Raw genomic sequence first — 25,261 nt, 5'->3', positions numbered from 1 at the left:
TAACAATGGTACGAGGGGCTAGAGGGGGCTTGGGGAACGCCCTCCCCGAGATCGCCGCGCAGGGCGCGACCGTCGGGGGACGCGGGCGGAGCTGCGGCTCCTCGCCGACTTCCGAGCCTTCCGCGGGATCCCCTGCCAGTTAGAGAGCGGGCAGGCCAGCGTCTTTCTTCCGCGGCCCCCAGAGGGCTTAGCCCTCTGGGCAATGACCTAGGGGCGGGGCCAAGGCGCGGGCCCGCCCCTCGCCCCGCCCCGCCCCCAGCGCGAGCGGCTCCGCCCTGGGGCGAGCTGGGGCCCAGCCGAGTTTTCCGCCCGGCGGGCTCCTCCTCCCGCCCCGCCCTGAGGGTTGCGGCGCCCCAGTGCCCCGAGTGCCCTGAGTGCGCGGAGAGCCGGAGTGGGACAGAGCTCCAGGCCGATCAGGGCGCCGCGGAGCCGCCGCTGCCTGCGGCCCCCACCCCTGTGATCAGTGGCCAGGTAAGTTGAGGGCTGCCCTGCCCGCCCGGGGCGCGCTGCGGGGCGGCGGCGAGAGACCTGGTGGCGGCAGCGCGCGGTGGCCCCGCCGGTGAGGCCCGGGACTGCCCCGCGCCCGCTCTCGCCCCCGCCCTGCAGCTTCCTGGTTGCAAGGCATGGTGGTGGGGGTGGATGATGGTGTCGGGCTGTCGGTTCCGGACGGGCTGCGTCGGCCTGGCTGTCAGTAGATGGCCGCCCTCCCTGTGGGGTGGGAGGTGCACAGGCCGGGCCCAGGTCGCCAGGACCACGTGATTGTGCTGCTCGGCGGGGGTCCGGGGCTCAGGGGGTCCTGGGTCGGCGTGGGACGACCGGGTGAACCTGCGACCAGAAGGTGACTGGCTGGTATGGGGAAGGCCGATGGCACGGGCCCCTCTGACCTTGCTGAGTTCTGGAGAGTGTGTGTGCCCTTCCCGGAAAGGCTTGTGCTAAGGAGAGCTAGTAGGGGAGGCTGGCTTCAGGAACTTTCCTTCTGAACCTGGGAGGACGCAGATCCTGGGAACTGCTGCTGTTGGAGAGAATGCGGAACCGTCCGGGGTGCTGCGTTCACCAGTGTGTTTACCTTCTCTGCCTTTCTCCTCGCGCACAGTTTCAGGGAGGGGTTCTTGAACTTTTCTCTCCCCCCTGGGCCCTACCCACCCCTTTGAAGGCTTAAACAGGCAGAAACCAAGTCTCTCGAGGACGGTTGAGAAGTTCGTTCCCCTTCTGAGGAGAGGAGTTAAACTAGCCAATTCTAGCCCAAGCCGGTTACAGTTGGCCCCGGGGTCATTTATGTCCCCCCTCCCTCACTCCACATCAGTGACCTTGCTGTGGAGATTGGGTGTTTTAAGACACTCTGGGTATCCTAGGTAACCAGACACTCTGCTCTCTCTCCCGAACCCCGCGCTTTGCCCCTGGCTGTCCTGATCTGGGCATGGAGTGGTGCTGTGATGGGTGAGCCTCTTCCCTGCTGGAGCAACAAGGAACAAAAGTTTCAGGGGAGAGCAGGGCTGAGTCCAGGAGCTCGACAGGCGGGGTGTGTTCTCTTGCTCACTCCTAAATGGCTCTCATTATGTTCCTTCATTCCTTCCCTGCTCAAGTCAATTGTTGGGGATTCCAGAAGGATTAACAGTGCTCCTTCCCTCACCTCAAAGGCACTCTCTGTGCCTCTGGGTGGTCCCCGACAAGACCGGCCAGGTTAGGTGCCGGGGAAATTTGTGGCCCTGGCACTGGGTGCTCAGTCCCTCGGAGTCCTACATCCCTCCCTGAGCTTATCTCTTACTAGCATCGGTGTCTTGATTTCCTTATCTTTTAAATGAAGGTATCTTTTTAATACCTACCTTACAGGGTTGCTGAGAACTTAATGAGTTAGTATGTTACAACTATACAACCCAGGCGTTGACCTGAACTGGGGACTGGTACACCACACCCGTGTGCTCCAGGTGGACAGCACCCGCAGTAGATAAAGCTTAGAGCAGGGCCTGGTTCGTAAGTCCTAATCCGTGAGTGTCAACAATAATAATAACGCAATACTAATAGCTGTTGTTTCTTTCATGCTGAAGGTCCAATCAAATTGAACTGCCCTTCGGCCAGTTCCTTTGTTTCAGGTCATGTTGTTCTGTGCTCCTGGAATGCCCTCCTTCCCCATGTCTGCCCATTATTCACCACTCTCTTGGGAGCCATCCGGGTGCCTCCTTCTAGCAGAAAAGGACAAGATATCCTGGAGCCCACAGAGCCTTCCTCTCCCACTCCTTTGGCATCATTTCTCAATACTCACCTCGCTTAGTATTTGTATGACCACTTGTCTTCTCTCTGCCCTGTTCTTCATCCATCTGTGGAGGGGAAGGGCTGTTTCTTATCCATCTCCTGGTCTCACAGTACCCGGGATGGGCCTTGCCTAATGTATATGCTTAGCAGATGTTAGTGGAGTGAAAGAGGCAGTCCAGGGAAGCAAGGTTTTCCTTGGTTTGGATCCGCAAAAATAAATAAATAAATAAATAAATAAATAAATAAATAAATAAATAAATAGAAGAAGAAGAAGAGAATGAGATGGAAATAAGTCCAGACTGAGAGGTGGGAGTAGGAGATGGCTGAAAGTCCCCTTTGATTCCCTTATGTAGCCAGGGCCAGGGTGACAGATAGGGCCCATCCTGGATTGCTGTACCTAGAAGGCCAAGATCGATTAGTGATGCCTTGGTCTTGTGATTCAGGGGAGGATGGGTAGCAGTAAGAATCCAGCCAGAATAGGTTAGTGTGGGCTCTTGGCAATTCACTGCAGAACAGAGAGGGAGAGAGAGAGAGAGAGAGCGCGTGCAAGAGAACAAGCCCGTGTAGGCAGGAGGTAAATGTAGAAACGAAATCTGTGCCGAGTGCTGTATGTTCAGAGGACCCAGAGCCTTTCTGGAACTCCCCCTCCTTCCTCTTGCATTCACCTCCTCCTCTCTCTCCTCAGTGTCTGCCTTTCCCCCTTAAGCCTGAGCAGCTCCTGGCACTTGATCCCATGGGGGTCACCCAGGGAAGAGTCTCAGGGAAGAGTCTGCGTGCGGGTGCATTACTCAGTCACAGCCAAGCAAGCAGACCAGCTTCCCTGGATTTTTCTCTAGAGCACCTTCTTGATGCCTTTGTCTCCTGGAGCACTGAGAGTTTGAAAGATCCTAGATAGGAAAGTTGCTTAGGGGAAACGAAGAAACTGAAGTTTCTTTGCTGGAAATTTGCATGTTTAAAAGGAGTTGTTGCAATTCAGCGGAACTTTCTAATAACTACCGAAACCATACCACCGTAGGCCTCCTGACCCTGGCCCCTGGTCCCCATGAAATAACAGTCTGATGTCACCCCGTGGTTTGTTTTGGGGAGGATCCTAACAGTACAGCGTGAACAGTGACTCAGATAGATTGATGGGAGAAAGTAATGGGCCAAAAAGGAGTCCATAGACAGAGTTCTGATCCATTATGGGTCCCCTGGGACAAGCCATGGACCCACACAGGGTCCCAGTGTTCTGGATGGTAAAAGTGCCTACCCCGGAGGGTTCTTTGCAGAAACTGGTGAGAAGATGTTTGTGAAGGGAGTTTAAGATGATAGGATGTGGTGATGACAATGTTGATAAGTTGGGTACTCAGCGCAAGGAACCTTGGAAAGGGATGGAGTGCACAGGTGGTTGACCCCCCGTTCTGTGATCCTGTAGTGGCTGGTCTTCTGGGGACTTGTGCTCCTGAAAGTGCCACCGCCTTAGCAGTAAAGAAAGGATGACTTGCCCCTGAAATGGAGAGGGAAGTCCCGTGACCCCAGCCTTCAACACCTACAGCTTGGGGAGAGTTGGCCGGAAGGACAGTGAGAGGAGAGGAACCTGCGTGACGGTGGGGAGGAGAAGCCCGGAGGCAGTTAGCAGGGCGGAGGGAGCCTGTGGCAAAGGAAGCCTGCCAGTGGCATCTCTGGGGAGAAAGGGTGTTTTTCCAGGGCAGGGGGCAGAGGGGGGGTGCTGGTGATAGCAGATGTGAGTGTGCTGTGTCCACCTAAAAGGTCACGGCTATTTTTAGGAAGTGGGTGAAGAGCCATGTTTCTGTTGAACTCAGCATGAGTGAGTACCCACTGTTTGCCTAGCTTTGTGCTGTGCGCATAAAAGCAAAGGCCACCCCACCCACCCTGGGTTGTCCTCCTGGGTTCCCCTGAGCCGTGGAGCACTGGGTGAGAACCAGGACTGGAGCGTGGCCGTGATCATGACTTCAGTTTTGGGCAAGTGGAGTTTGAGGTGTCTCTGAGGTACCAAGTAGGCAGGTATGTGGGGGGCTTAGGAGGGGTCCGGGCTAGAGAGCCGTTTTTTTTGTCTGGATTGTATCTGATTTAAGGTATGATGGGATTGAAGAACTCACCTTCAAAGCTGAGTAAAGGAAGATGAGCCTATAAAGGAGTGGGGGGCAGGGACAAGGGGAAGTGACAAGGAGGGTATTCAGCCCTTTAGCCGGGGCAGTTTTTTTTTTTTTAATGTTTTTTTATTTATTTCTAGGAGAGAGAGAGAGACAGCGTGAGCAGGGGAGGGTCAGAGAGAGAGGGAGTGACAGACTCTGAAACAGGCTCCAGGCTCTGAGCTGGCAGTCAGCACAGAGCCCGACGCGGGTCTCGAACCCACGAACTGTGAGATCATGACCTAAGCGAAAGTCGGACGCTTAACCGACTAAGCCACCCAGGCGCCCCCAGCCGGGGCAGTTTTGGTAGGATGTTGGAGCAGAAGCCAGAGCGGAATGAATGGGCAGAGGAGTTGCAGGAGGTGAGGATTCGGGGACACTGAGTGTAGACAGCTTTTGAAAATGTTGGCTCTGAAAGGAAGGAGAGGATTGGGTGGTGTTCAGGAGGCCTGCACTGAGGGGGTATTTGTTTCCGTTTCTCAATTCATTCTTTTATTCCCATTCCACCCAGGAAGTTAGCCCTGTGGGTGGCCTGCAGCCCAGGGTGCCCCTGGTGTCTCATCTGTCATACAAAGACACCTGTAAATGTTTGCTTCTTTCACAGAATGGATTCATGCTGCACACCTTACTCTGCAGTTTGTGGTTTTGATTAGTTTATCACAGGCACTAACCCTGGGTTCACATTCCTGCTGGTCAGTAACAGCTGTGGGCTGTTCTGTAGTGCAGATAGACCATCATTTATACGACCTTTCCCTTCTTGACAGACCCGAGACTGTGAACTGTTTCTGTAGTTTGAAACAGTGTTGGAATAAACAACGTATAGGACCCTGATTGGAACGTCATTGAATGTATTTATTTATAAGGAAGAGTGGACGTTTTTATGACATTAAGTTTTCCAAATCAGGGATAGATTACAGGCCTTGTAATACATCTGTAGTAGATATTATGAATGGGGATCCAACTGGATATGCAAACTGGATAATAATTTTTGTGTGTTCTTTCCACTTTTTCTATTTGTTGGTCATTAATTTCAACCTTTATCATTATTCATTCCCTCTTTTGGTTATTTTGTTGCTCTACTTTTAATATCTAAATTGGTTCATTTATTTTTAGTCTTTTAATTCATTAATTAATTTTTTTAATTTCTTTTTTTTAATGTTTTATTACTTATCTTTGAGAGAGAGATAGAGCATGAGTGAGGGAGGGTCAGAGAGAGAGGGAAACACAGACTCAGAAGCAGGCTTCAGGTTCCAAGCTGTCAGCACAGAGCTCACCACGGGGATTTGAACCCATGAACTGGGAGATCATGACCTGAGCTGAAGTCTGATGCTCAACCGACTGAGTCACCCAGGTGCCCTTAAAAACCATGTAAAGCTTAACATTTTTGTTTGCATGTACAGCTCTAGCTGGTGAGCCTTTGAAATGCTCACCTTTCCATTGCTTTCTGGTTACCATGTAGATCAGGGTGTTTTTTTTAAGTTTATTTATTTATTTTTAGCAGGCTGAAGCAGGCTCCAGATTCCGCCTCCCTCTCTCTCTATCCCTCCCCGCCTAGTGTGTGCACATGCACTCTCAAAAATAGGTAAACATTAAAATTTTTTTGATTATTAATTTTAGGTGTATAAAGAAGAAAGGATGAAGGGATTCTCCCAGATCGTTGGCAATCTGTTCTCCTAAAACACAGATGACATGGTATTTAAGGCCAAAGGCCAAAAGCAGTAAATGACAGAAAATACAATCCGCTTATCGCAAAGATAAGCGTGATAAACCTGTACACACCAAACAGATGCCAGATGAATCCATCTGGAACAAATATAAGTACAGCTTGTCTTAAATAAAGATCATAGTAGAAATTTCTGGAATACCTCTCAGAATTTGATAGATACTCAAGGAAATGCAGATAAGCTCAAGTAAATAGATGTATCTATAATATGTGTCCCACAGAAAATACACAGCCTTCCCCCTCCCTGAAACCTTTGGGTAGAGATCATGTAGTTGCCACCAAGAATATCTTAATGAGCCCAATAAGAAGAAATTTTGCTGATCACATTCATGAATCATAACCCAATAAAAGCCCCAGTCAACATTAAAATATGATCATACTGCCCCACCCCACAAAAATACTCAGAAATCCAGGACGCTGTCTCCTAAAATATCCTTAGATCAAAACTGATCTACAGGGTGGGGCATCTGGCTGGCTCAGCCGGAAGAGCCTATGACTCTTGATCTCAGGGTTGTGAGTTCGAACCCCACATTGGGTGCAGAGCCACCCAGGTGCCCCAATAAGTGCATTTTTTAAGACAGTAAGTGACAGACTCAGAAATGAATCAGCTAAGGGTTCACTGCATGGCCTGTTTATTTTTAATTCAGACTTATGGGGAGTAGGTGGTGCTCAGGGCTCCCCCACCTGCTTCTTCGCTCCCTGATCATCATGAAATAATCCGGTCCCAGTGATCCCATGATAGCCAGCTTCTGAGGAGGGATGGGTAAAATAGGATTTGCCTGCAGCTCCAGGTACACCTGCCCCTTCCTTTATGTCCAAAGTCACAGACAGCTCCAACCGGCAATTACACTGTTCCTTCCTCTTTGCGACAGCACATGACCTTTCTCAATGCCACAGGGATGTGACAAAAGAGTCAGTGCACAAAAATGTCCTGGGGCCAAATGTCAGATAATAAAGACTTGGGCCCCCAAATCTTATACTCTTGTATGTTGGTGTTTGAAGTCACATCAGCGATTTCAGGGGAAATCCTAGTGAGTAGTTTTCCAAGCCCTGTGTTTGCAGGTAAAGGCAAAGGGCTGAAAAACGGGCTGGAAAAAACCCTCAGCCTGCTGAGGCAGGATTATTGAAAAAGGCCTCAATGTATTTTTAATAATAAGCATTTCCACTAATAGGTTTTCTTTGTGTTTACCTGATATGTCTTTGCCGGCCCTTAATTTTTAATCTTTTGTTTTTCATTTGAAAAAAATTATTTCCTCCATGATCAGCACATGACTGGGGGGATGGAGTGGGGGATGGCAAAAGCGCTGAGAATAGTAACAAACTGAAATTGTTGGTTAACGTCTTTGGAAGAGAATTCAGACTGTTAGTACGTATATTATATATATATAATATATACAGAGTATCCATATATATGTATGTATATATGTATGGGATTGGAAGTGGCCTTCATGAAAGGCCATGAATACATATGTATTTAAATATTCAGACTGTTCATATACATATATGAATAATTATATATGTTTTAGATTTCAAGTAAGCATCCGACTTCAGCTCAGATCATGATCTGACAGTTTATGAGTTTGAGCCCACACCGGGCTCACTGCTGTCAGCGTGGAGCCCGCTTGGGATCCTCTGTTCCCCTCTCTCTGCCCCTCCCCCTCCTATATATGCTCTTTCTCTCAAAAATAAACATTAAAAAAAAAAGATTTTATTTATTTATTTTCTTAAAGTAATTTCCACACCCAACGTGGGGCTGGAACTCACAACCCCAAGATCAAGAGTCGCCCGCTCCACCGACTGGACCAGCCAGGCACCCCCCCCCCAGCCCCCCACATACCTGATATTCTTGATTTTATTCCTCGCATCTTGTTTTCTGTTCATTATTTATCATACTTGGATGTTACTGCTTTTCCGATTTCTGCTGACTTGCTTCGGTTTCCTGCTTCCCTAATCCACCTGCATTTAGGTTTCAGGTGTGGTCACAGATAAAGAGAGGAGCTTCTCTCTCTCTCTCCAGAAAAGGGAGGCCAGGGTCAATGTCCGCTCCATGAGATTGTGCAGGCTCCAGGCTCCTTCTGTAAAGTTGCTCCCAGCATTCTCTAGGGCTTTTGGTTTTCAAATGTGAGCGTATGTTCGAATAATCTGGAAAGTTTATTAGAACACAGGTTTCTGGGCCTCACCCTGGTTGTGACTTAGGCAGTCTGGGGTGAGGACGGGGAATTTTCGTTTGTGACAGCCACCCTGGGTGGCCCTGCTCTAGGAACTTCCCTTACAGGCATGGCCCACGACAGTGGGCTTTCACGGCCCTGCTTAGTTGCCAGGGAGGCCTGGAAATACAGTACTTGTTTGAAGCCACCGTGTGCCAGGCAGCAGTTTGTGTTCTGTTACGGAAGTAAGAGGGGGCAGATGGCTGAGGGGGACAACCAGAAGTTCCTGGGACACCACGCACTGCAGTCTGTTGGTGAACCCCTGCTGTGTTTATCAGTCTTGCCTTAGGCCAAGCCGGCATCGCTCAGGTTAGGAGGTGGGAATGGCATGTCCCCACGGTGGCAAGCTCACACACGGTGCTGGGCATGGCAGCCTCCAACCCTGTGGGCTGGTGAATGAACAGCCAAGCAGCTGCTGCCGCCATTTCGCTGGTGCTCTGAGAATCATTGCTCCTTCTGGGCCGCCCATCCTGTCACTTGGAGCCACCGCCTGACCTTATAGGGCCCACCTGGATGTGGGTGGTCCCTAGGGTGACCTAGCTTTGGGCTAGAGAGTCTCTTGCTGTGCTTTGTTCTCCTAGCTCGCCTTCCTCAACCCCAGGTATGACGCATAGGTGACAGTTTCCAGTAGAGCTTGGGGGAAGAGGCCATTTACACTCTGAACTGGGCTGGGGCTCCTGGGGCCCCAGACAGGTCAGCACGAGTGGCTGCCAAGCCCCACTAAGTGCTGTTGTTAATTCCTAAGGAGGGAAACCATGTCACAGAGGCTTCCCTGGGGCAGAGGATGTTGTCTGTGCTGCACAGTTGTACGAGAATTTATTTGGGAGGCCAACAGTCACTTCCTCCTTGATAGCCTGTACGTTTCCCCAGCCCATTCTCCGGCCCGGGAAGGTGGGTTGGAGCCCAGAAGTGTGCTCAGGGGAGGGGAGCCCGCATGGACCATGAATGAATCAGCCTGGAAGTCGAGAGACAAGGTTCCAGTCCGTGTCCTGCCCCTGGTCTCTGCCTGAGACGCCAGGCAGACCTCTTCTGCTCTCTGGGTCTTGTGTCCCCAGTCTAGTAAAATAGGCCGGTTGAAGCAAACGATTTCACAAAGGCCACTTCCAATCCCAGTGTTCTAGAATTCCTGCGTCATCCAATGCTAGCACGCTGGGAATGCACTTTTTATTTCTAAGAGGTGCCTTTCAGAACTGGCTTGCTCAAGTTCTGCCCCGTGGTAAGGCCATTCTCCCAGTGCCACTCTCCCGGCCTGCTTTGCCCAGAACATCTCCAGGCTGGTCAGCCACAGGGGCCAGGCCTCAGAGGACCGTCTGAGGCGCTGCCTGGATAATGATTGACGTAGGCTCCAGCGAGTCTTAATTCATGGTCTGTGGGTGGGGAGTTGAATGTTTAACCGCACCTCGCGCAGGCTTTTTGTTGAGTGCCTGGGAAAACACGGTCGGGATCTGTGGAGTGCTGCCCTGGGGCTTTCGGGCTTGTTTCTGTGGCTTAATGGCACTGTGCCCAGGCCTGAGAGGCCAGGCAGCTTCTCCCTGAAGCCAGGGCACTGAGACTCTGCGGTCCCTGCAGAGTAACGCCGCTTACCCCCTTTCCAGCAGAGTTACGGATGTTCAGGCACCCTCTCCAAACACTTGCGGCCCCGCCTTGGTGTGGGAGGGAGAGAAGGGCATGTCCTTGATGAGTCCCCTCTACCCCCAGAATTCCTGACGCCTGTGCACCAGAAGCTTTGACCAAAGAGGCCATCAGAACAGGTGCCACCCAGGATGTGGAAGAGATGAATCAGGGTCCACTCGTATCCTGTCACTGTGTGAGGACCTCGCTGTGCCCAGTGGCAGCAGGAGGAGAGGCCTGTCCTACAGCTGGGCACTCACTCTTCCTAGGGAAAAGTAATTCTGCCTCTGGCACTAGTGGGGTGTGTGACCCTTGCTTGTCAGTCATGTCTAAGCCTCAGTTCCCTTCAGGTGATTTACCGATCTTGTAGGACCCTCGCAAAGATGAATGAGGTAGCCTCTGTTGAGATCATACGCATGCCTATCTAGGAACTGGAAAGGGACAGCATTGTTAGAGCACTGGGCAACATAGAAAACGTTTTAGGCCAAGTGCTGGTAAGTTCCAGGAAGAGCAGTCATTCTGGGTGGAGAGATTAGGGTGGGCTTCCTGAAGGAGGTGGGGCTCTGTCTCAGCTAAAGGAAGGCCAGGACGGACATAGGCTTAAGGAAGGCATGAAGGAGACAAGGAGGACCGACCAGGTTGAAGGACCTGTCTGAGCAGAAGCCCTGAGGATGGAAAGTGCCAGGATAATGCGCTGGCCGAGCCACGGACGTGCATTGCCTGCGATTGTTTCCGTCACAGATGCACCTCCAGGAATCTGCCATTTTCCCGCCAGGCACAGTGTAACTCTTGGCCCAGGGCCCTTTCGGCAGAGGTTAGGATGCTACCTGTGTGGGGGTCAGCCCATACTTGAGCTCTAAAAGAGACCCTTCACAGATCTTTATAGGTCTGTGACCTATGGGCTCTGGTGGGGGCTTCTTTCCCTTCCAGCAGTACAGGGTTGGCCGGGACTTTGTCACCATTAAGCCGCTGGTAAGTGTAATTTGAAGGAGAGGTTTCCTGGGGCTTCTAGGTGAAGGGGGAGGAGGGCTACCTCAGCCATTTGGAGCTGGAATAGATACTGGGTCGTGTCTTCTAGGCTGGAAGGGGCTGAGCCTCTCCAAAGCCATTTGAACAGCCACCTCCTGCTGCCTTGGGGCTTGTCCGCTTCCCCCACTTCGCTGTGAGAGAGAATCTGTGACAGGCCTTGAGCTTTCGTATGGCTCGTTGTATCTTAACCAGCGGGGCCCCTGGGTGACATCTGTCCCTCTGACGATGTGCGCAGGTGCCTGCGGGGACAGTGCAAGTGGAAACAGTGAGCAGCTGAAGCAGGCATGCCTGACAGAAGGGGTAGCCGCTGCCTCCTTCGGTGTGCCCTCCCGCCAGGAAGTGGAGGACCCGTGTGACCAGATCTCCTGTTTTTCCATTAGAAAACCCAGGGCTGCCTGTGTGGCTCCGTCGGTTAAGCATCCGAGTCTTCGTTTTGGCTCAGATCATGATCTCATGGTTCGTGAGTTTGAGACCCCGGGCTCTGCGGTGACAGCATGGAGGCTGCTTGGGATTCTCTCTCTCTCCCTCTGCCTCTCCCCTACTTGTGCTGTCTCTGTCTCAAGATAAATAAACATTAAAAAAATTTTTTTTAACGTTTTTATTTATTATTGACAGAGACAGAGCATGAGCAGGGGAGGGGCAGAGAGAGGGGGAGACAGAGAGTCTGAAGCAGGGTCCAGGGTCTAAGTTGTCAGCACAGAGCCCGACGCGGGGCTCAAACCCACAGACTGTGAGATCATGACCTGAGCCGTAGTCGGACACTTAACCAACTGAGCCACCCAGGCCCCCTGACATTGTGTCATTTCTTAAAGAGGGCCCCTCACATTGTACAAGCTCCAGGCCCCCCCAAACCAGGACTGACCCTGTTGTAGTGGCTGGCTGGCATCCTACCTTTTGGACAGTGAGGTCTTGTTTTGGGGGCAGGAGGTAGGGGTCCGGGGCCGGCCCTCTTGGGATCTTGTTATGTCACCCAGCATGCCACGTCTTCCTCTCTGGTTGTCAGTGTCCCCATTTGTGAAAAGGGCTGAGTGGGGTGGGTAGGAATGAGCTGAGTCTTCGCTAGGGGTGAGTGAGCTTGGTGCCCCAGTTGGCGTGGTCCTGGCTGGTGGGGGTGTGATTGCCTGTGCAGAGCAACCTTTTCCCTCCCTCCCCAGAGCATTTGCATTCCTGGCTGGGTGTGTCTGGCCTGGCCTCACAGAACCCACTCGGAGCCCCAGTCTCACCATGGTGATTCATGTTGACTGATAATACAAGGAAGCCAAGCTTTATTGAGCTCTTATTCCCAGACATACGGGAGAGGTGAGCACCTGGTGCTCCCTTTCCCGGTTGGAGTGGTTTTTTTGTGGTCTTGGTGGTTTATTGCTTCCCTTAAGCTACCATAGACTTGCTCACGGATCTTTTACACAAGGAGAGCAGGAACTTTTTCAGAGAGAACACCGTGGAAGGATTTGGAAAGAATGAGATCACTGTATGCATTAGTTTACTATTGTTGCTATAACAAATTACCACAACCTTAGTGGCTTAAAGCCACGCAGCTTTTTTTGGTGGTAAAATATATAAAACATAACATTGACTGGGGTGCCTGAGTGACTTAGTCAGTTAAGCGTTTGACTTTGGCTCCGGTCACGATCTCACAGTTCGTGGGTTCAAGCCCTGCGTCGGGCTCTGTCAGCTCAGAGCCTGGAGTCTCTGCTTCGGATTCTGTGTCTCCTTCTCTCTGCTCCTACCCTGCTCACACTCTGTCTCTCTCAAAAATAAACATTTAAAATACATGTATATGTTTTAAAAATTTAACCATTTTCAGCATATCTAAAAGGTGTGTGGCTCCACGACATTAAATACATTTACATCGCTGTGCGATCTTCACCACCACCATCTGTAGAACCTTTTCATCTTTCCAAACTGAAACTCTGTCCGTTAAACAGACGCTCCCCAGTCCCTGCTCCTCCAAGCCCCTGGCCGCTCCGAGCGCCTCCTGGAAGTGGGATCACACAATATCGAGCCTCTTGTGATGGGCTTATTTCACGGAACATCGCGCCCTCCGCACTCACCCCTGTCATAGCACGTTTCTGAACCTCCGAATCCCCTTCCTTTTTAGGGGCCGAATAACATCCTGCCCCGTGTCGCACCCCACGTGTTGTCCATCCATTCCTTCTCATGGACGTTTGGGCTGTTCCCACCTTTGGGCACTTGTAAAGTGCCGTGGACAGGGGTGTGCTCGCATGTGTGGGTCCCTGCTGTGACCCCGGAGCGGAACTGCCCTACTGTCCGCCCCAGCGGCTATACCACTTACTGCCCGACCTTTGTTTTTACACTTTTGTCTCACAGGCCTCGTGGTGTTTATTCGGCCAGGCTGTATCTTTTCTGGAGGCCCTAGAGGAGAAGGCACCCTTGTCTCCTGAGGCTCCAGAGGCCATCTGCGCTCCTGGCTCCTGGCCCCTTCCTCCGCAGTTAGAATCCCTCTCGCGCTTCAAATCTGTCCTCCTTGCTCTTCCTTTTCATCCTCAATCTCTGTGTGGGCTGGATGCCTGGTGGGGGGGGGGGGGGTGCCAGACACTAAACAGGTTGGGGTGTATGTCCAGAACCCTTTTCCCCCTTTCCAAACATCAGAGCCTGTCCCCTTGGCCTCTTGGGAGAGACCAGCACTGTGTGAGTTGGTCACAGAGTTGGGAGCTGTCCCATACATTACAAAGATTTGTTTTCTTCTATTGCTTCATTTAGTACTCACGGCAACTCCAAGGTGGGTGGGCAGGTCCTATCTTTGCAAACCACATCGAAGTTCAGAGAGGTAGAGTTGCTCAGGGAAGGCCACACAGCAAGTGGTGGAGTGAGGACCCAGATCCTAGCTTCCAGGCTAATGCTTTTTTAGGGAGAAAGTTAAAATTACCTGAGTGCCTACTATATGCTCATAAGCTACCTGGTGGGTAGCTTTGCATATGGGATATCAGTGTATCGAATCCTCACAGCCATATAGTAAGATAGGTGCATCTTCCCCAATTTTCCAGGCAAAGAAAAAGGCTCAAAGGGATCAAGCCCAGGGTCCCACAGTCAGCAGGTGGTAGAGCTGGACTTGGAATCATTGTCACTTGGCTTGAAACCCTGTGTCTTCCCTCTGGTTCCTCCGCAGCAGTATTAGAAGATGATATCAGAGCTGCGTGGGCTGTGGACACATACAGCTCATACAGCAGAGCCGAGCCGTCTCTTGTGACTGTCCTGTGATATTTGTGGCTCTTGATGGGGGAGCGTGGGCTGTGTGCAGATAGGGAACCGGTTTGGGGTAGGGGAGGGAGGGCATTTGGTGGTACCTGCAGAGTACCTGGGATGGACGCTGGTGCTTGGGCTATGCGACGTGGGATGAGCCACTCGGCTTCCTGTCACCCCACCCGGGGTGTAGGGGGCGGGCAGGGAAGGAACTCCCCAAGTTCCCTTCCTGCAAGCCACTGAAAGTTGTGTTGTACAGAAAGTAACTGCACCGGGGCATGGACATGGTGCACCCCTGGGGCCCAGGTGATCCTGGGGAAATGGCCTTGGGGTGGACCTTGCGGGGGGGGGGGTAAGGGAGGGACTTGAGAGTCAAGGGGGCAGCCAGGAGGGCCTGGGCACCCCTGCTGGCCCCTCCTACTTTGTTTCTCAGGTGCTGCCGGGAGCAGCCCCTCTTGCAGCAGCAGTATGAGTGGTGTAAGCCCTGTAGACCCAGGCGGAAGTGGTGAAGCAGAGACGACCTGTCTCTCCTCAGCCTGAACTGCACTTGGAAACACAACCCACGGTTCCCCTTTTCGGGGTGGGTTTCTGCAGATCCTGATCCTGGCTTGGACTTGTCACTGCTACCGTGTCTGTCACAAGACCCTTGGCATCTGCAAGGACCGAGGCCTGAGCCCTCATCATGTTCTGGGCTTGGGTGTGGAGCCAGATGTTGACACCGTATCTGGGTTCACCCTCATTTTCCATTGCTCAGAAATCCTGATCAGGACTGGCATTGACTAAGCGCTGGCTCTTCCTGAAGCCTGTTGGGTGCGGTGTCAGAGGGAACTGTCCCCCGTGTTCCTGAAGCCTATCGGTGTGGTGTCAGAGGGAAGTGCCCCGCGTCCTCCCGAAGCCCGATCGGTGGGGTGTCAGAGGGAACTGTCCCATGCAAAGGAGCGAGACAAACCAGGCCGGTTGGAGAGTTGCGCTGTGGAGGGGTGGGGGAAGACCCCACACGCACCTCTTTGTGCGTGCTCACAAGTACCTTCACATGAAAGCTTCACTCTGTCCCCTTCTCATCTCCAAGGACCCAGTCTATAAGGGCAGCTGAGACGAGAGAAAATGGCTTCTGTCCATGTGGGGGGTCCAAGTGGAAGTACTGAGCCCGGTTCCTGGGTGCCGCAGGGCTGGAGCGTTGTGCAGGGGCGTGGGGGCTGCTCACCCAGCTCCCTCCTCCTGGGCAGGCTTCTTCTCCAAGAGGCCTTTTCAGAGATGCTCCTCTTCTCTCACCCCTTCCCTCCGCCCCCCATCAGCTTCTTGCCTCTGCTTCCCTGTCCCCTGCCATTCCTGGGGATTGGACCAGCACCCCACCCACCCACCCCTGCTGGGCACCCAGGCATGCAGAGGGGAAGGAAAGAAAACTCTGCCCGTTTTGTGTTGGTAGTTTTCCCTTGGGGAGATGAGAACATCAACACAGCCATTCCCAGGGCCTGCTGCTCCCAGGGCTGGGCTTGGTGTGGGAGAATGAGCTGGTGGACTAGACTCCATTCTTCACATCCTCTGCCCCCACCTCTAGGGTTACCCCCAACTCCACACCCTGTCCCTTCTGCCTGCACATTTCTCGTCCTGAGTATTAATCAAATGGTCCAGGATCCTCTGGGACCCTCTAATTCTGTTTGCTATTTTATACCGGGGAAACATACAATGAAAGGTAAAGTGATACAGGGTTTGATATTAAACTGTTACTATCCCCAATTTACAGATGTGGAAAACTGAGGCTCAGAAAGGTTAGGTAACCTGCCCAAAGTAACACACCTAGTAGATAGCAGGACTGGGATTTGAACCTGTGCAGCTGAGCATCAGAGTTCATTTCTTCCCACCACCCTATGCTGCCTTTGAGGAAGTACCTGGGATCGCATTGAGGCTTGATGTCCTGATTCCTAATCCCATACTATTCCATCAACTGCTCTATTTTAGTTTTTGAGATACTAGTTTCTGTGGCTGGTGGGCTCTGTGAGGAAGTATAGTATAGCAGGGGGTGAAAGTCCTGGGCTTTGGAGCCTGACTGCCTGGGTGTGAATCTTGGCTCAGTCATTTACTAGCTGTAACGTTGGGCAAGTTTCATAATCTCTCCTTACCTCAGTTTCCTTATCTCAAATAGGGGATCATTATTTTAGTGTTTTATAGAGTTATAAAGTTGAATTCCACATAAGGCACTTAACAAAGTGCCTAGCACATAATTATCCAATAAACGGTAACTATTGTTATGATTGTCTAATAAGTTTGGGAAATTTGGGCATAAAGTTAAGCAGGCTCCTTTGTTATAGGACTTCTCAGAGCCTTTGTTATGCTATTATGAATTGGCACTTTGGGGAGAGGATGTAGTAGGCAGCATTTTCCAAAGTTTTTGGACAACTCTCTCTCTTTTTAAATTGCATTCCTCTAAATTCTCAACTTGCAAGACGTTAAGCTGCAAGCCATCCAAGAACACGGCTCTGGCAGCACTGACCTGTACATCAAGCTGCCTGTTTCTGCTTGCTAAGGCCGAGCTGGGGGTGGGGGTCCAGGTTAGTGCCAAGCCAGCTCTGAATGACTGTATGTGGCATAGCTCTGGCTGTGCCTGGCTTCCCTCCTACCCTGTAGAGAGGGAAGTGGTACGAGCCTAGGCACCTTCTGGCCATATGGAATGGCCTTGACAAACCCCGGTTCAAAGTATATGTACTGCTGGAAGAGGGGCCTGAAAGTAGGTCTCCAGTGGCGGGGCCGCCTGGGACCACCCGGCAAGCCAGCCTGGCCTGGGATGAAGTGGCCACAGTTTTCGCAGCTTGGCTGTGTTAGGAGAGAGCAGGCAGCAGGCAGAGTTCTACCATGGACCCTCTCCCTAGGGTGTTAGTGGCTTGCGGAAACAGTGTCCGCGGTGTATTTTAGCTGCAAAACCAGAGGGGTTGGAAATTAGATAATCTTCATGGCCCCTTCCAGTGTGTACATTTTGGGAGTCTGTAGACCTAGGATTGGAGTGAAAACCTCAAGACCCCCTTTAGGAGTCCTAAAGTGAAAAGGAAGGACATGCCCTTTAATGTGAATTCACCCACCCCAATCCCACTTCACACCCATGGGTTAGTGAGGTCTGGGGAGATCGGGACCTGGCTCCCGGTCACATGTGGGATCCTTTTCCATATAAGATTCTTGGGAGTGGATTACTTTAGGTCGATGTTTCTACTTGCTTTGGGCCTCATTCGCATTCGGTCTGCGTCATTGTCTCCCGTTGTCCAGCCCTGTGACCCGGGGAGGAATGGCCCGCCACTCCCAGGGCAGCGTGTGGAGGCCAGGAGTTGCTCAGACTAGCTGAGGGCGGTCTAACATCTCCCCAAACAGTGCCAGGAGGAGTGCCAGGTAAGAGTGTGCACCATTAATCACACCGAGTCAGCCTAAACCTAGCCTTGTGCTGGAGCGAGGAGAGTTTGCAGAGAAGCAAATAAATCTCTTTTGCTTTAAAACAATTGTATACACATATGAACATACATAAACCACCACCACACACACACACACACACACACACACACACACACACACTCACACACACACACACACTTATGTGTATGTTTTGGGGAAGGGGATCTTGAATTATACATTAGAAACTGCTCAGTGGCAACTTTGGGTAGAGTTAGATCTTTTGTTTTCACTTTGTGTCTTTCTGGTTGTGTTTGAATTTCCCTACAGTATGTTCTAATCTTTTAATTTTATTCTTTTATTTTAGTTTTATTTATTTATGCATTTATTTTTAATGTTTGTTTGTTTTTGAGAGTGAGACAGAGACAGAGGATGAGTGAGGGAGGGGCAGAGAGAGAGGGAGACACAGAATCTGAAGCAGGCTCCAGGCTCCCAGCTGTCAGCACAGACCCTGATGCGGGGCTCAAACTCCTGAACCTTGAGATCATGACCTGAGCCAAAACCAAGAGTCAGATGCTCAACTGACAGAGCCACCCAGGCACCCCGTTCTTTTTTTTGTTGTTGTTCTATTTTTTTTTTAATGCAATTTATGTTTTAGAGCAGTTTTAGGGTCACAGCAAAATTGAATGGAAAGCACATTACTGTCAATACCCCTTATCAACACCCTCACTAGGGGTACATTTGTTACAATTGATGAACCTATGGGGACATATCGTAATCGTCCAGAGTCCATTGCTTACCTTAGGGTTCACTTCTGGTGTTGGAAGTTCCATGAGTTTTGACTAACGTACCCACCATTTTAGTATCATACAGAATAGTTTCACCAGGCCTGTTCATCCCTCCCTACTCCCTAAATTCCTGGAAACCACTGATCTTTTTACCACCGATGAGTTTTGCCTTTTCCAGTCTGTCAAGAGTTGGAATCATACATCATGTAGCCTTTTCTCATATGCACTGAAGCTTCCTGCACGTCTTTTCATGGATTGATAGCTCATTTCTCTCTAACACTGAATAACATTCCATCATCTGTGTATTTATCCATTCACCTACTTGAGGACTTCTTGGTTGCTTTCCAATTTTGACCATTATGAATAAAGGTGCTGTAAACATCTGCGTGCAGGTTTCTCCTTGCACAGCTCCCTGGAGCTACTACCAAGGATTGCTGGATCATATATGGTAAGATATATGCCATACTGGAAATATGCTGCCAGACTCTTCCAAGGGGTCTGTACCATGTCGCAGTGCCACCAGCAGTGAGCGAGACCTTCCATTGCTCCAGGTCCTCGCCAGCGTTTGGTGTCGTCGCTGTTTGGGACTTGGGGCTTTCTGATAAGTGCACGATGGTATCTCGTTGCTGTTTAATTTGCAGTTCCCTAATGTGTGCCGGAGAGCATCTTTTCATATGCCTTTTGCCCAGTTTTAAAAGGTTTTTCTCACTGTTGAGTTTTTAAGAGTTCTTTTCTATATTTTGGATACAGCCCTTTATCAGATGTGTCTTGCGTAAACTTCTCCCAGTTGGTGGCTTGTCTTCTCTTCTTTTCATTTTTAAAAATATATCAGCAGAGAATCATCTGAGCTGCATGACTTAAAGTCTATATTTAAATTCTTGCATAAAACCAGATTGAGGATTTAATATTCAAAGACGAATACACAGATGAATACTCCGGCCCCTGGGCTGGGGAAGGCCAGTAGAGAGATCACCCTCACCCCCCAAAGCTTCCACTCTGGTCCAGGGCTTGCTGCAGAGCACAGGGGTGGGGTGGGGGGGTCTCGGGTGATGCCTCTCCTCTGCTCCACGTTAGCCTGCTGCAAGCGCTGTCCCCCACCTGAGTCCCTTGCTGGCCTTCTGTGACCTTGTGCGGGCACAGCACTGCCACCACCCACCCCTCCCTATCCCTTCCTTGTCCCCGAAAGTCAGCCTGGACACCAGGAGGTGTGCACAGCCCAGCCTTGCTGGAGGCTTCTGTCTCCCTCTCCCCTTGTTAAAGTGGGGAAATGACGAGGCTCTCTGTTATGGGCAGGGTGGGGGGCAAGTGAGTGAGAGGAGTAAGGTGCTTGGACGAGGCTGTCCGTTATGGGCAGGGACGAGTGGGTGGGAGGAATAAGGTGCTTGTTCTAGATAAGTTTGCCTCTCCTGTGAACACAGCATTTCCAGATTCCTGTGTTTGAGGACTCTGGCAACTGCCCTTGCGGAGCCCTTGAAATTTAACAGTATGTGTGCACGTGTATACACAGCTTGAGGAAACAGCCCCTTTTGCAGTCCTTGAGACTGAAGGGTATCCAGGCTCCCTCTGCACCTGCTGTATACTTTCATCATTCGCCTTGATGAAATTATGAAGCAGTGTTCGTGAGCAAACAGCTAAGGAAGAATTCTTGAGACGTTGCTGGTGCATGAAGGTGGTTTTATTATAACACAGGGACAAGACCCCTGGGCAGGAAGAGCTGCACTGGGGTCGTGAGGAGTGATTTATGATACACTTTTAAGTTTGTGGAGGGAGGGGGATAGAGATTAAGTTTTAAAGGAATTTTGAAGCAAGGCTTTCAGGAGTTTGAGGGGTTAGCTGCTGTTGAGATAAGGTCAGTTGTGGTTTTTAATAAAAAGCCTGAAGGCACTAAGGCAGCCATGATTCCCTTGAGCAAGGTCACACTCTGCACGCTTCAGGTGTCTGTTAGTGGGCTGCAGGCTGTATGGAGATGTAATTCAAGCTACATTTCTCTTGCTTTAGTTTCCCTCATCAGCCTGGCACTAGGAGGCTCGGTTCTGAGGGGATCCTGGGGTACCCGGGTCTTGGGGCTTGTCCTCGGAGCCTCCTACTGGGAATAAAGGCCGGGAGTATAAACTAGAAGGTGTCCCCGTTCCTGAAAGGAAAGAGCGTCTCCTGGAGTGGGGAGCGCAGAATCCGTTACATCAGAATCACTGGGGATGGGGATGGGGTGATTGTTTAAATTGCCGATTCCTCGGTCCTTCCCAGGCTGAAGGGCCCAGAATGACTGGGGCCAAGGCACAGGCATTTTCTGCGGGTTGTGTAGACGATTCTCATGCATGATGAGACGATTCTCGTGCATGATGAAGCAGTGCTACCCAGACTGTGGTCCACAGGCAAGTGGTATCAGCACCACCCAGAAGCTTCTGTGTGGAAAATGCAGGTTAGAGGCCTGTCCCAGATGTACCAATGCAGAGCCTGTGGGGAAGGGACCCAGCAGTCTGGGTTTTAACAAGTCCGAATGGTTTTGCAGACTGAAGTTGGAGAAGCACGAATTTCACCAGGGACAGCGACAGCTGGGTGAAATCGAGTGTCCAGCGGCAGGCCGATGGCCCCCGTGAGAAAGCAAGGGTCCCACACAGGCCCAAAGGTGGCAGGTCTGGAGGGTGGAAGTTGGCCAGAGGCTGGTTTCTAAGAACCAGAGCAATCCTGGAAGAGGCCAGCGGCCTGCCTTGTGGCATAAGCTCTCTCCAGTGAGTCCCTGGGTCAGCATACGGTGACCTGAGCCACCGTAGAATGGTGGATCTGCCCCAGCCTGTTAGAACCGCATCAGCGATGTGAAGCATTCCTCCCCAGGCACTGTTTTCTTTGCTGAAAGACAGAAGTAGGAGAAGGGCCGGGTCAGTGCAGAAGGTGTGATACTTGCAGATGCCAAAGAGAAAGCAGATCTGCTGGGTTGTAACGCACTGTGTTCTCCTCTGCGATGGAGAGCGAGGGCTGGACAGGCACGGGGGGAGGAAGATGAGGGGCCCTGTCAGTGCTGGGGTGCCGGGAACACCTTCACTGAGTACAGCAGGCCCTGGTGGTGGCCTTTTTTTTTTTTAAATTTTTTTAAAATGCTTATTATTTTTGAGAGAGAGAGAGAGAGTCAGAGGATCTGAAGCAAGCTCTTCACTGACAGCACAGAGCCCAATGCAGGGCTCGAACTACAAACTGTGAGATCATGACCTGAGCTGAAGCTGGCCGCTTAACTGACCGAGCCACCCAGACGCCCCCGGTGGTGGCTCAAAGTTACGCAAAGACTGGACGATGAGCAGATTTCTTAGTGTTCACAAAGGGGAAAGCATGTGGACATGGTGAGTCAGAGAGTTGGATCCCAGCAGCCTCCTGGTTGGGTAGGCACTGGGGGCGGGGATGGAGCACCCCAAGGGCCCGCGAGGTCATCCAGCTGCCATTGCCCTTCTCCTGGGGATCATTAGGCAGATAAACCAGAGGACTGTAGGCATGGGCAGTGTGTTAGGCTCCTCGTTTGGCGCAGGCCCCCTTTAAAGCGTTGTGAACTTGATGGGGACTCCTGTGTGGCGTTGTGGTGGAGCTAGGGGCCGGAGAGCTGGCGGAGTGGCTGCACCTGCAGCTGTGGGGCTGGAGCGTGGTGGGCAGTGACGGTTCAGGAGGGTTGTCCTCGGCGCTTTTTCTCCCAGTCACTTGGAGAAGAGCAGATGTCATGCTTACCAAATCAGTGGCTGTAAAACAAAGCTGAGCACCAAGAGGTTTGGTATCAGGAGGTCAGGACACCTCAGCAGGCTGAGCAGCAGGCAGAATGATCGGGAGTTTAACAGGACTCTGCATCAGGCCTCCTTGTCCAGAACTTTCTCTCAGTGTACCCACCCAGGGAGGTGGGGACGCGGGAGGCCGTGGTCTTGCCCTGCCCTGTACTCCTGGGGGATCACCAACTGGGGCCTTTGCTTCCGCAGAGGGCTGCAAGACAGAGAAGGGAGTGAGTTGCAGACCGGAAGTGGTGGGGACGTGAGGCTGCTTGCGGGAGAGGGCGGGGACTGGAGGGGGAGACCTGCCCCCTGGATGCTGGTTTAGACCCGGCTTACTGCCAAGGGACAGATTTTGACTCTTGCTGGGAAGTCTGTGAAGCCCTCCTGGGAATGAGCATTATCACCAGATGGCGGGGGGATGGGGGAGCAGTCTGAGGTTGCCCTGTGGGCCTGCCTTGGGCGAGGACACACTAGTGGACCCTCTGGGTCTGGAACCCCCCCCCCCAACATTTCTGTAATAATGTTAACCTCAGGCTCTGAGCTGGGGCTGCCTGGGGCTGAATAGACCCTGTGTTAGTTATTTAAATCTTTGAAGAACAGCCCTGGCCTCAAGTGAGCTCAGAAATCCGCACCTGAATTGGGCCTTTTTTTAAAGCTGTTTTTTTAATAGGCAATACATGCATGTGGCAACAAAGTGTAAATATAAACCGTAAGGTTCAGTTCTATCCCCAGTTTTCCCTTCCAAAGGCAACCAGGATTACTAAATTTCTTGTTTATCGTTCTAGGGATGGTGTGTGTGTGTGTGTGTGTGTGTGTGTGTGTGTGTGTGTGTACATATACATCACCAAGTTTGTATGTTTACATTTTTTTTTTAAAAAAAAGATGTTAGCTTAGTATACACGCCATTTACACCTTGAGTAATAATGGTGATCATTGCCTGTCCCCGTATATGAGACTGGCTAATTCTAAAAATAGCTACAGCATATTTACTGTATGGGTTTGTCCTGATTCACTTAACCAGCCCATTACAGATGGTTATTTAGGGGTTTGTTATAGCAGAATGGCCCCAGTGAGATCCACATCTGTGTCGTTTCACACAGGTGTAAGTGTGCCTGGGTAATCGAATTCTAGAAGGTGAGTTTCTAGGTCAGACGGTGGCGTGTTACATTCTGACATCCCTGTGCTTGTAATTGGCAACTCTCCTCATGTATTAGTGTGTGCGAGAGCCTTCAGTTGCTTTTCTAGAATTGCCTGTTCACATCATTTCCGTTCCTCTAGTGGTTATTGGGTTTTTTTTTTAAATCGCTAAACAGTTTACTTAAATTTTTCATTTCTCTTGTCTTTCCATTGTTTTCCTTATTTGTTTCTTATTGTGCAGAACTTTAATTTTATGTCTTTGGGGCCTGGGGCCACCTCTTATGTTGAAATCTCTAGCTGAAATTAATTTTGATGTATGGAAACAGGGTAGCCTCCAGCTTTTGGTTGTTTGTGGTTTGTGTGTTTTCCCCCCTTCCTGGCTATGGATGGGGCTTTTTGGCCTCAGTCTTCTGGGAGGAGACGAGAAGGGCGTGGAGGGGTCTCTGATGCCCAAAACACCTGCTTAATGGTGATTTCCAGACATAAGGGCATCTGGGACACAACTGCAGCTCACACCGACCTCTGCAGGCGCTTCCTCTTCCCATCAGAAGGTTCCTGGCCCATCCATCATTCAGATCTCCAGGCTCTCCTCAGCAGTAGGGTCTGAGGATTCCGGCAGAAGGGACGGGCCCTGGGAGGGCTCTGTGCTAACAGCTCAGCCAGCCCCAGGGGTGAGAGTCAGACCGAGGGCAGCGCCCCCGGGACCCTCAACCTCACCATGGTGTGCAAGGGGAAGGATCTTTGGCCCACTCTGCTGGTGGTGAATTCTAGCTCTCTCCAAGGTCACTAGGCCCTCATCTGACCTCCTGCCACCCTGTGTATAGTCGCCTCTGGTGACACATCCTGTATCCATTATTCCTGTGGGGCCTGTGGGACCAGTGGCACCTTAAGGAGGCCTGTCAGCCTCCTTGCCAACAATATGCACAGACCTCCAAAGCAGCTTTGAAGGGCAACTCGAATCTTGTAGGTGAACGATGGCATGTAGAGCAGTGGTTCTCAGAGTGGGGTCCCTGCGCAAGCAGCGTCACCCTGGGGTTAGTTAGAAATGCAGATTCTGGTTCTGCAGTGGAGCCCAGCACCGGGTTTAAATGCCCCCCGGGGGTCCTGATGCACACGCTGCAGTTTGAGAACGAGGCTGGGGCCCCACATACAGGGAGACTCCCGTGCCCTGGGGTCAGCAGTTGGTGTCCCACCACTCTCACCTGTCGCCAGGGGCCACTGCAAACTGTGGCAGTCGCTGATGAGCAGGAGTGAGTAGGCTGCATGACAGTCGAGTGGCTCAGGTCCCAGCCGGTCTGTGGCCCTCCTGGGCAGTGTAAGTGGTGTGCGGCACGGCAGAGGGATTATACAGAGGGACTGTGTGAGAGCAGGTGTCCCACCCGGCACCAGCAGGCGCAAGGCCCGGGTTCCGGGCCATTCTCCTTCCCTGCTCCTGATCCTCAAGAAACTTACCCTTCCTGAGCGCCCAGGTGCCTCACTCTCCCTCCCTCCAGACCCGGGGTCAGATGGTGCATCCTAAGGTCTCTTGTTTCTAGGAATGAGGACTCCGTGCCACACGCCTGTGCCGGAGGAACCCGAGGTTGGAGAATGAAGAGTGTAGCTTGGGGCAGATGCACTTCGGGGTCCTATGGGTAGTGCGGGGTCTGTAGGTTGGGCTCGGGACAGGCGCTCTGGCTGGGTGGTGACGAAGGCACTGGAAAATAAAGACAAATAGACCCAGACCCCCCTGAGAACGCAGCAGTGTGCGCTCGCCTTTGAGGTCGGAGAACTGCTCCCCACTTTCAGCATCCTGTGTCAGCAGAGGTGGGAGTGAGGGGTGGGGAGGGGCTTTTGCCAGGAAACACGGCCACTGGTGTGTGGTGAAGCCTGTCGCCGTGGGCACGGGCACGGTCACGGGTCTGCCCCTGCTTCCCTGTTCTCGCTGGTGGCCCAGCAAGGAGAAGGTGACCTGGGCCGGCCTGGGTCCTGCCCGAGGTACCCTCTCCTGCAGTGGCCCCGGCTTGTGGCTGTCACTATTGTTGAGAAGGCTGGTGGCAGCTCCCCACAGAGCCTGAGCACGGTTTCCTCT

The 25,261-nt window shown here is 51.7% G+C and overlaps 1 protein-coding gene across 1 annotated transcript in view; it reads left to right on the top strand.

Annotated features, from left to right (window-relative positions):
* The first annotated feature begins 268 nt into the window (after positions 1-268).
* The window catches only part of ANXA11 (annexin A11), a 43,278-nt gene continuing 18,285 nt past the window's right edge, over positions 269-25,261 (top strand). The window contains exon 1 of the mRNA XM_039240525.1: positions 269-471. The gene's annotated coding sequence lies outside the window, so the exon portion shown is untranslated. The remainder of the gene's footprint in view (positions 472-25,261) is intronic.

Source organism: Hyaena hyaena, unplaced genomic scaffold (assembly GCF_003009895.1).
Source record: "Hyaena hyaena isolate Hyena2069 unplaced genomic scaffold, ASM300989v1 scaffold_176, whole genome shotgun sequence".
Classification (NCBI taxonomy): domain Eukaryota; kingdom Metazoa; phylum Chordata; class Mammalia; order Carnivora; family Hyaenidae; genus Hyaena; species Hyaena hyaena.
This window is presented reverse-complemented; position numbering and strand designations above follow the sequence as displayed.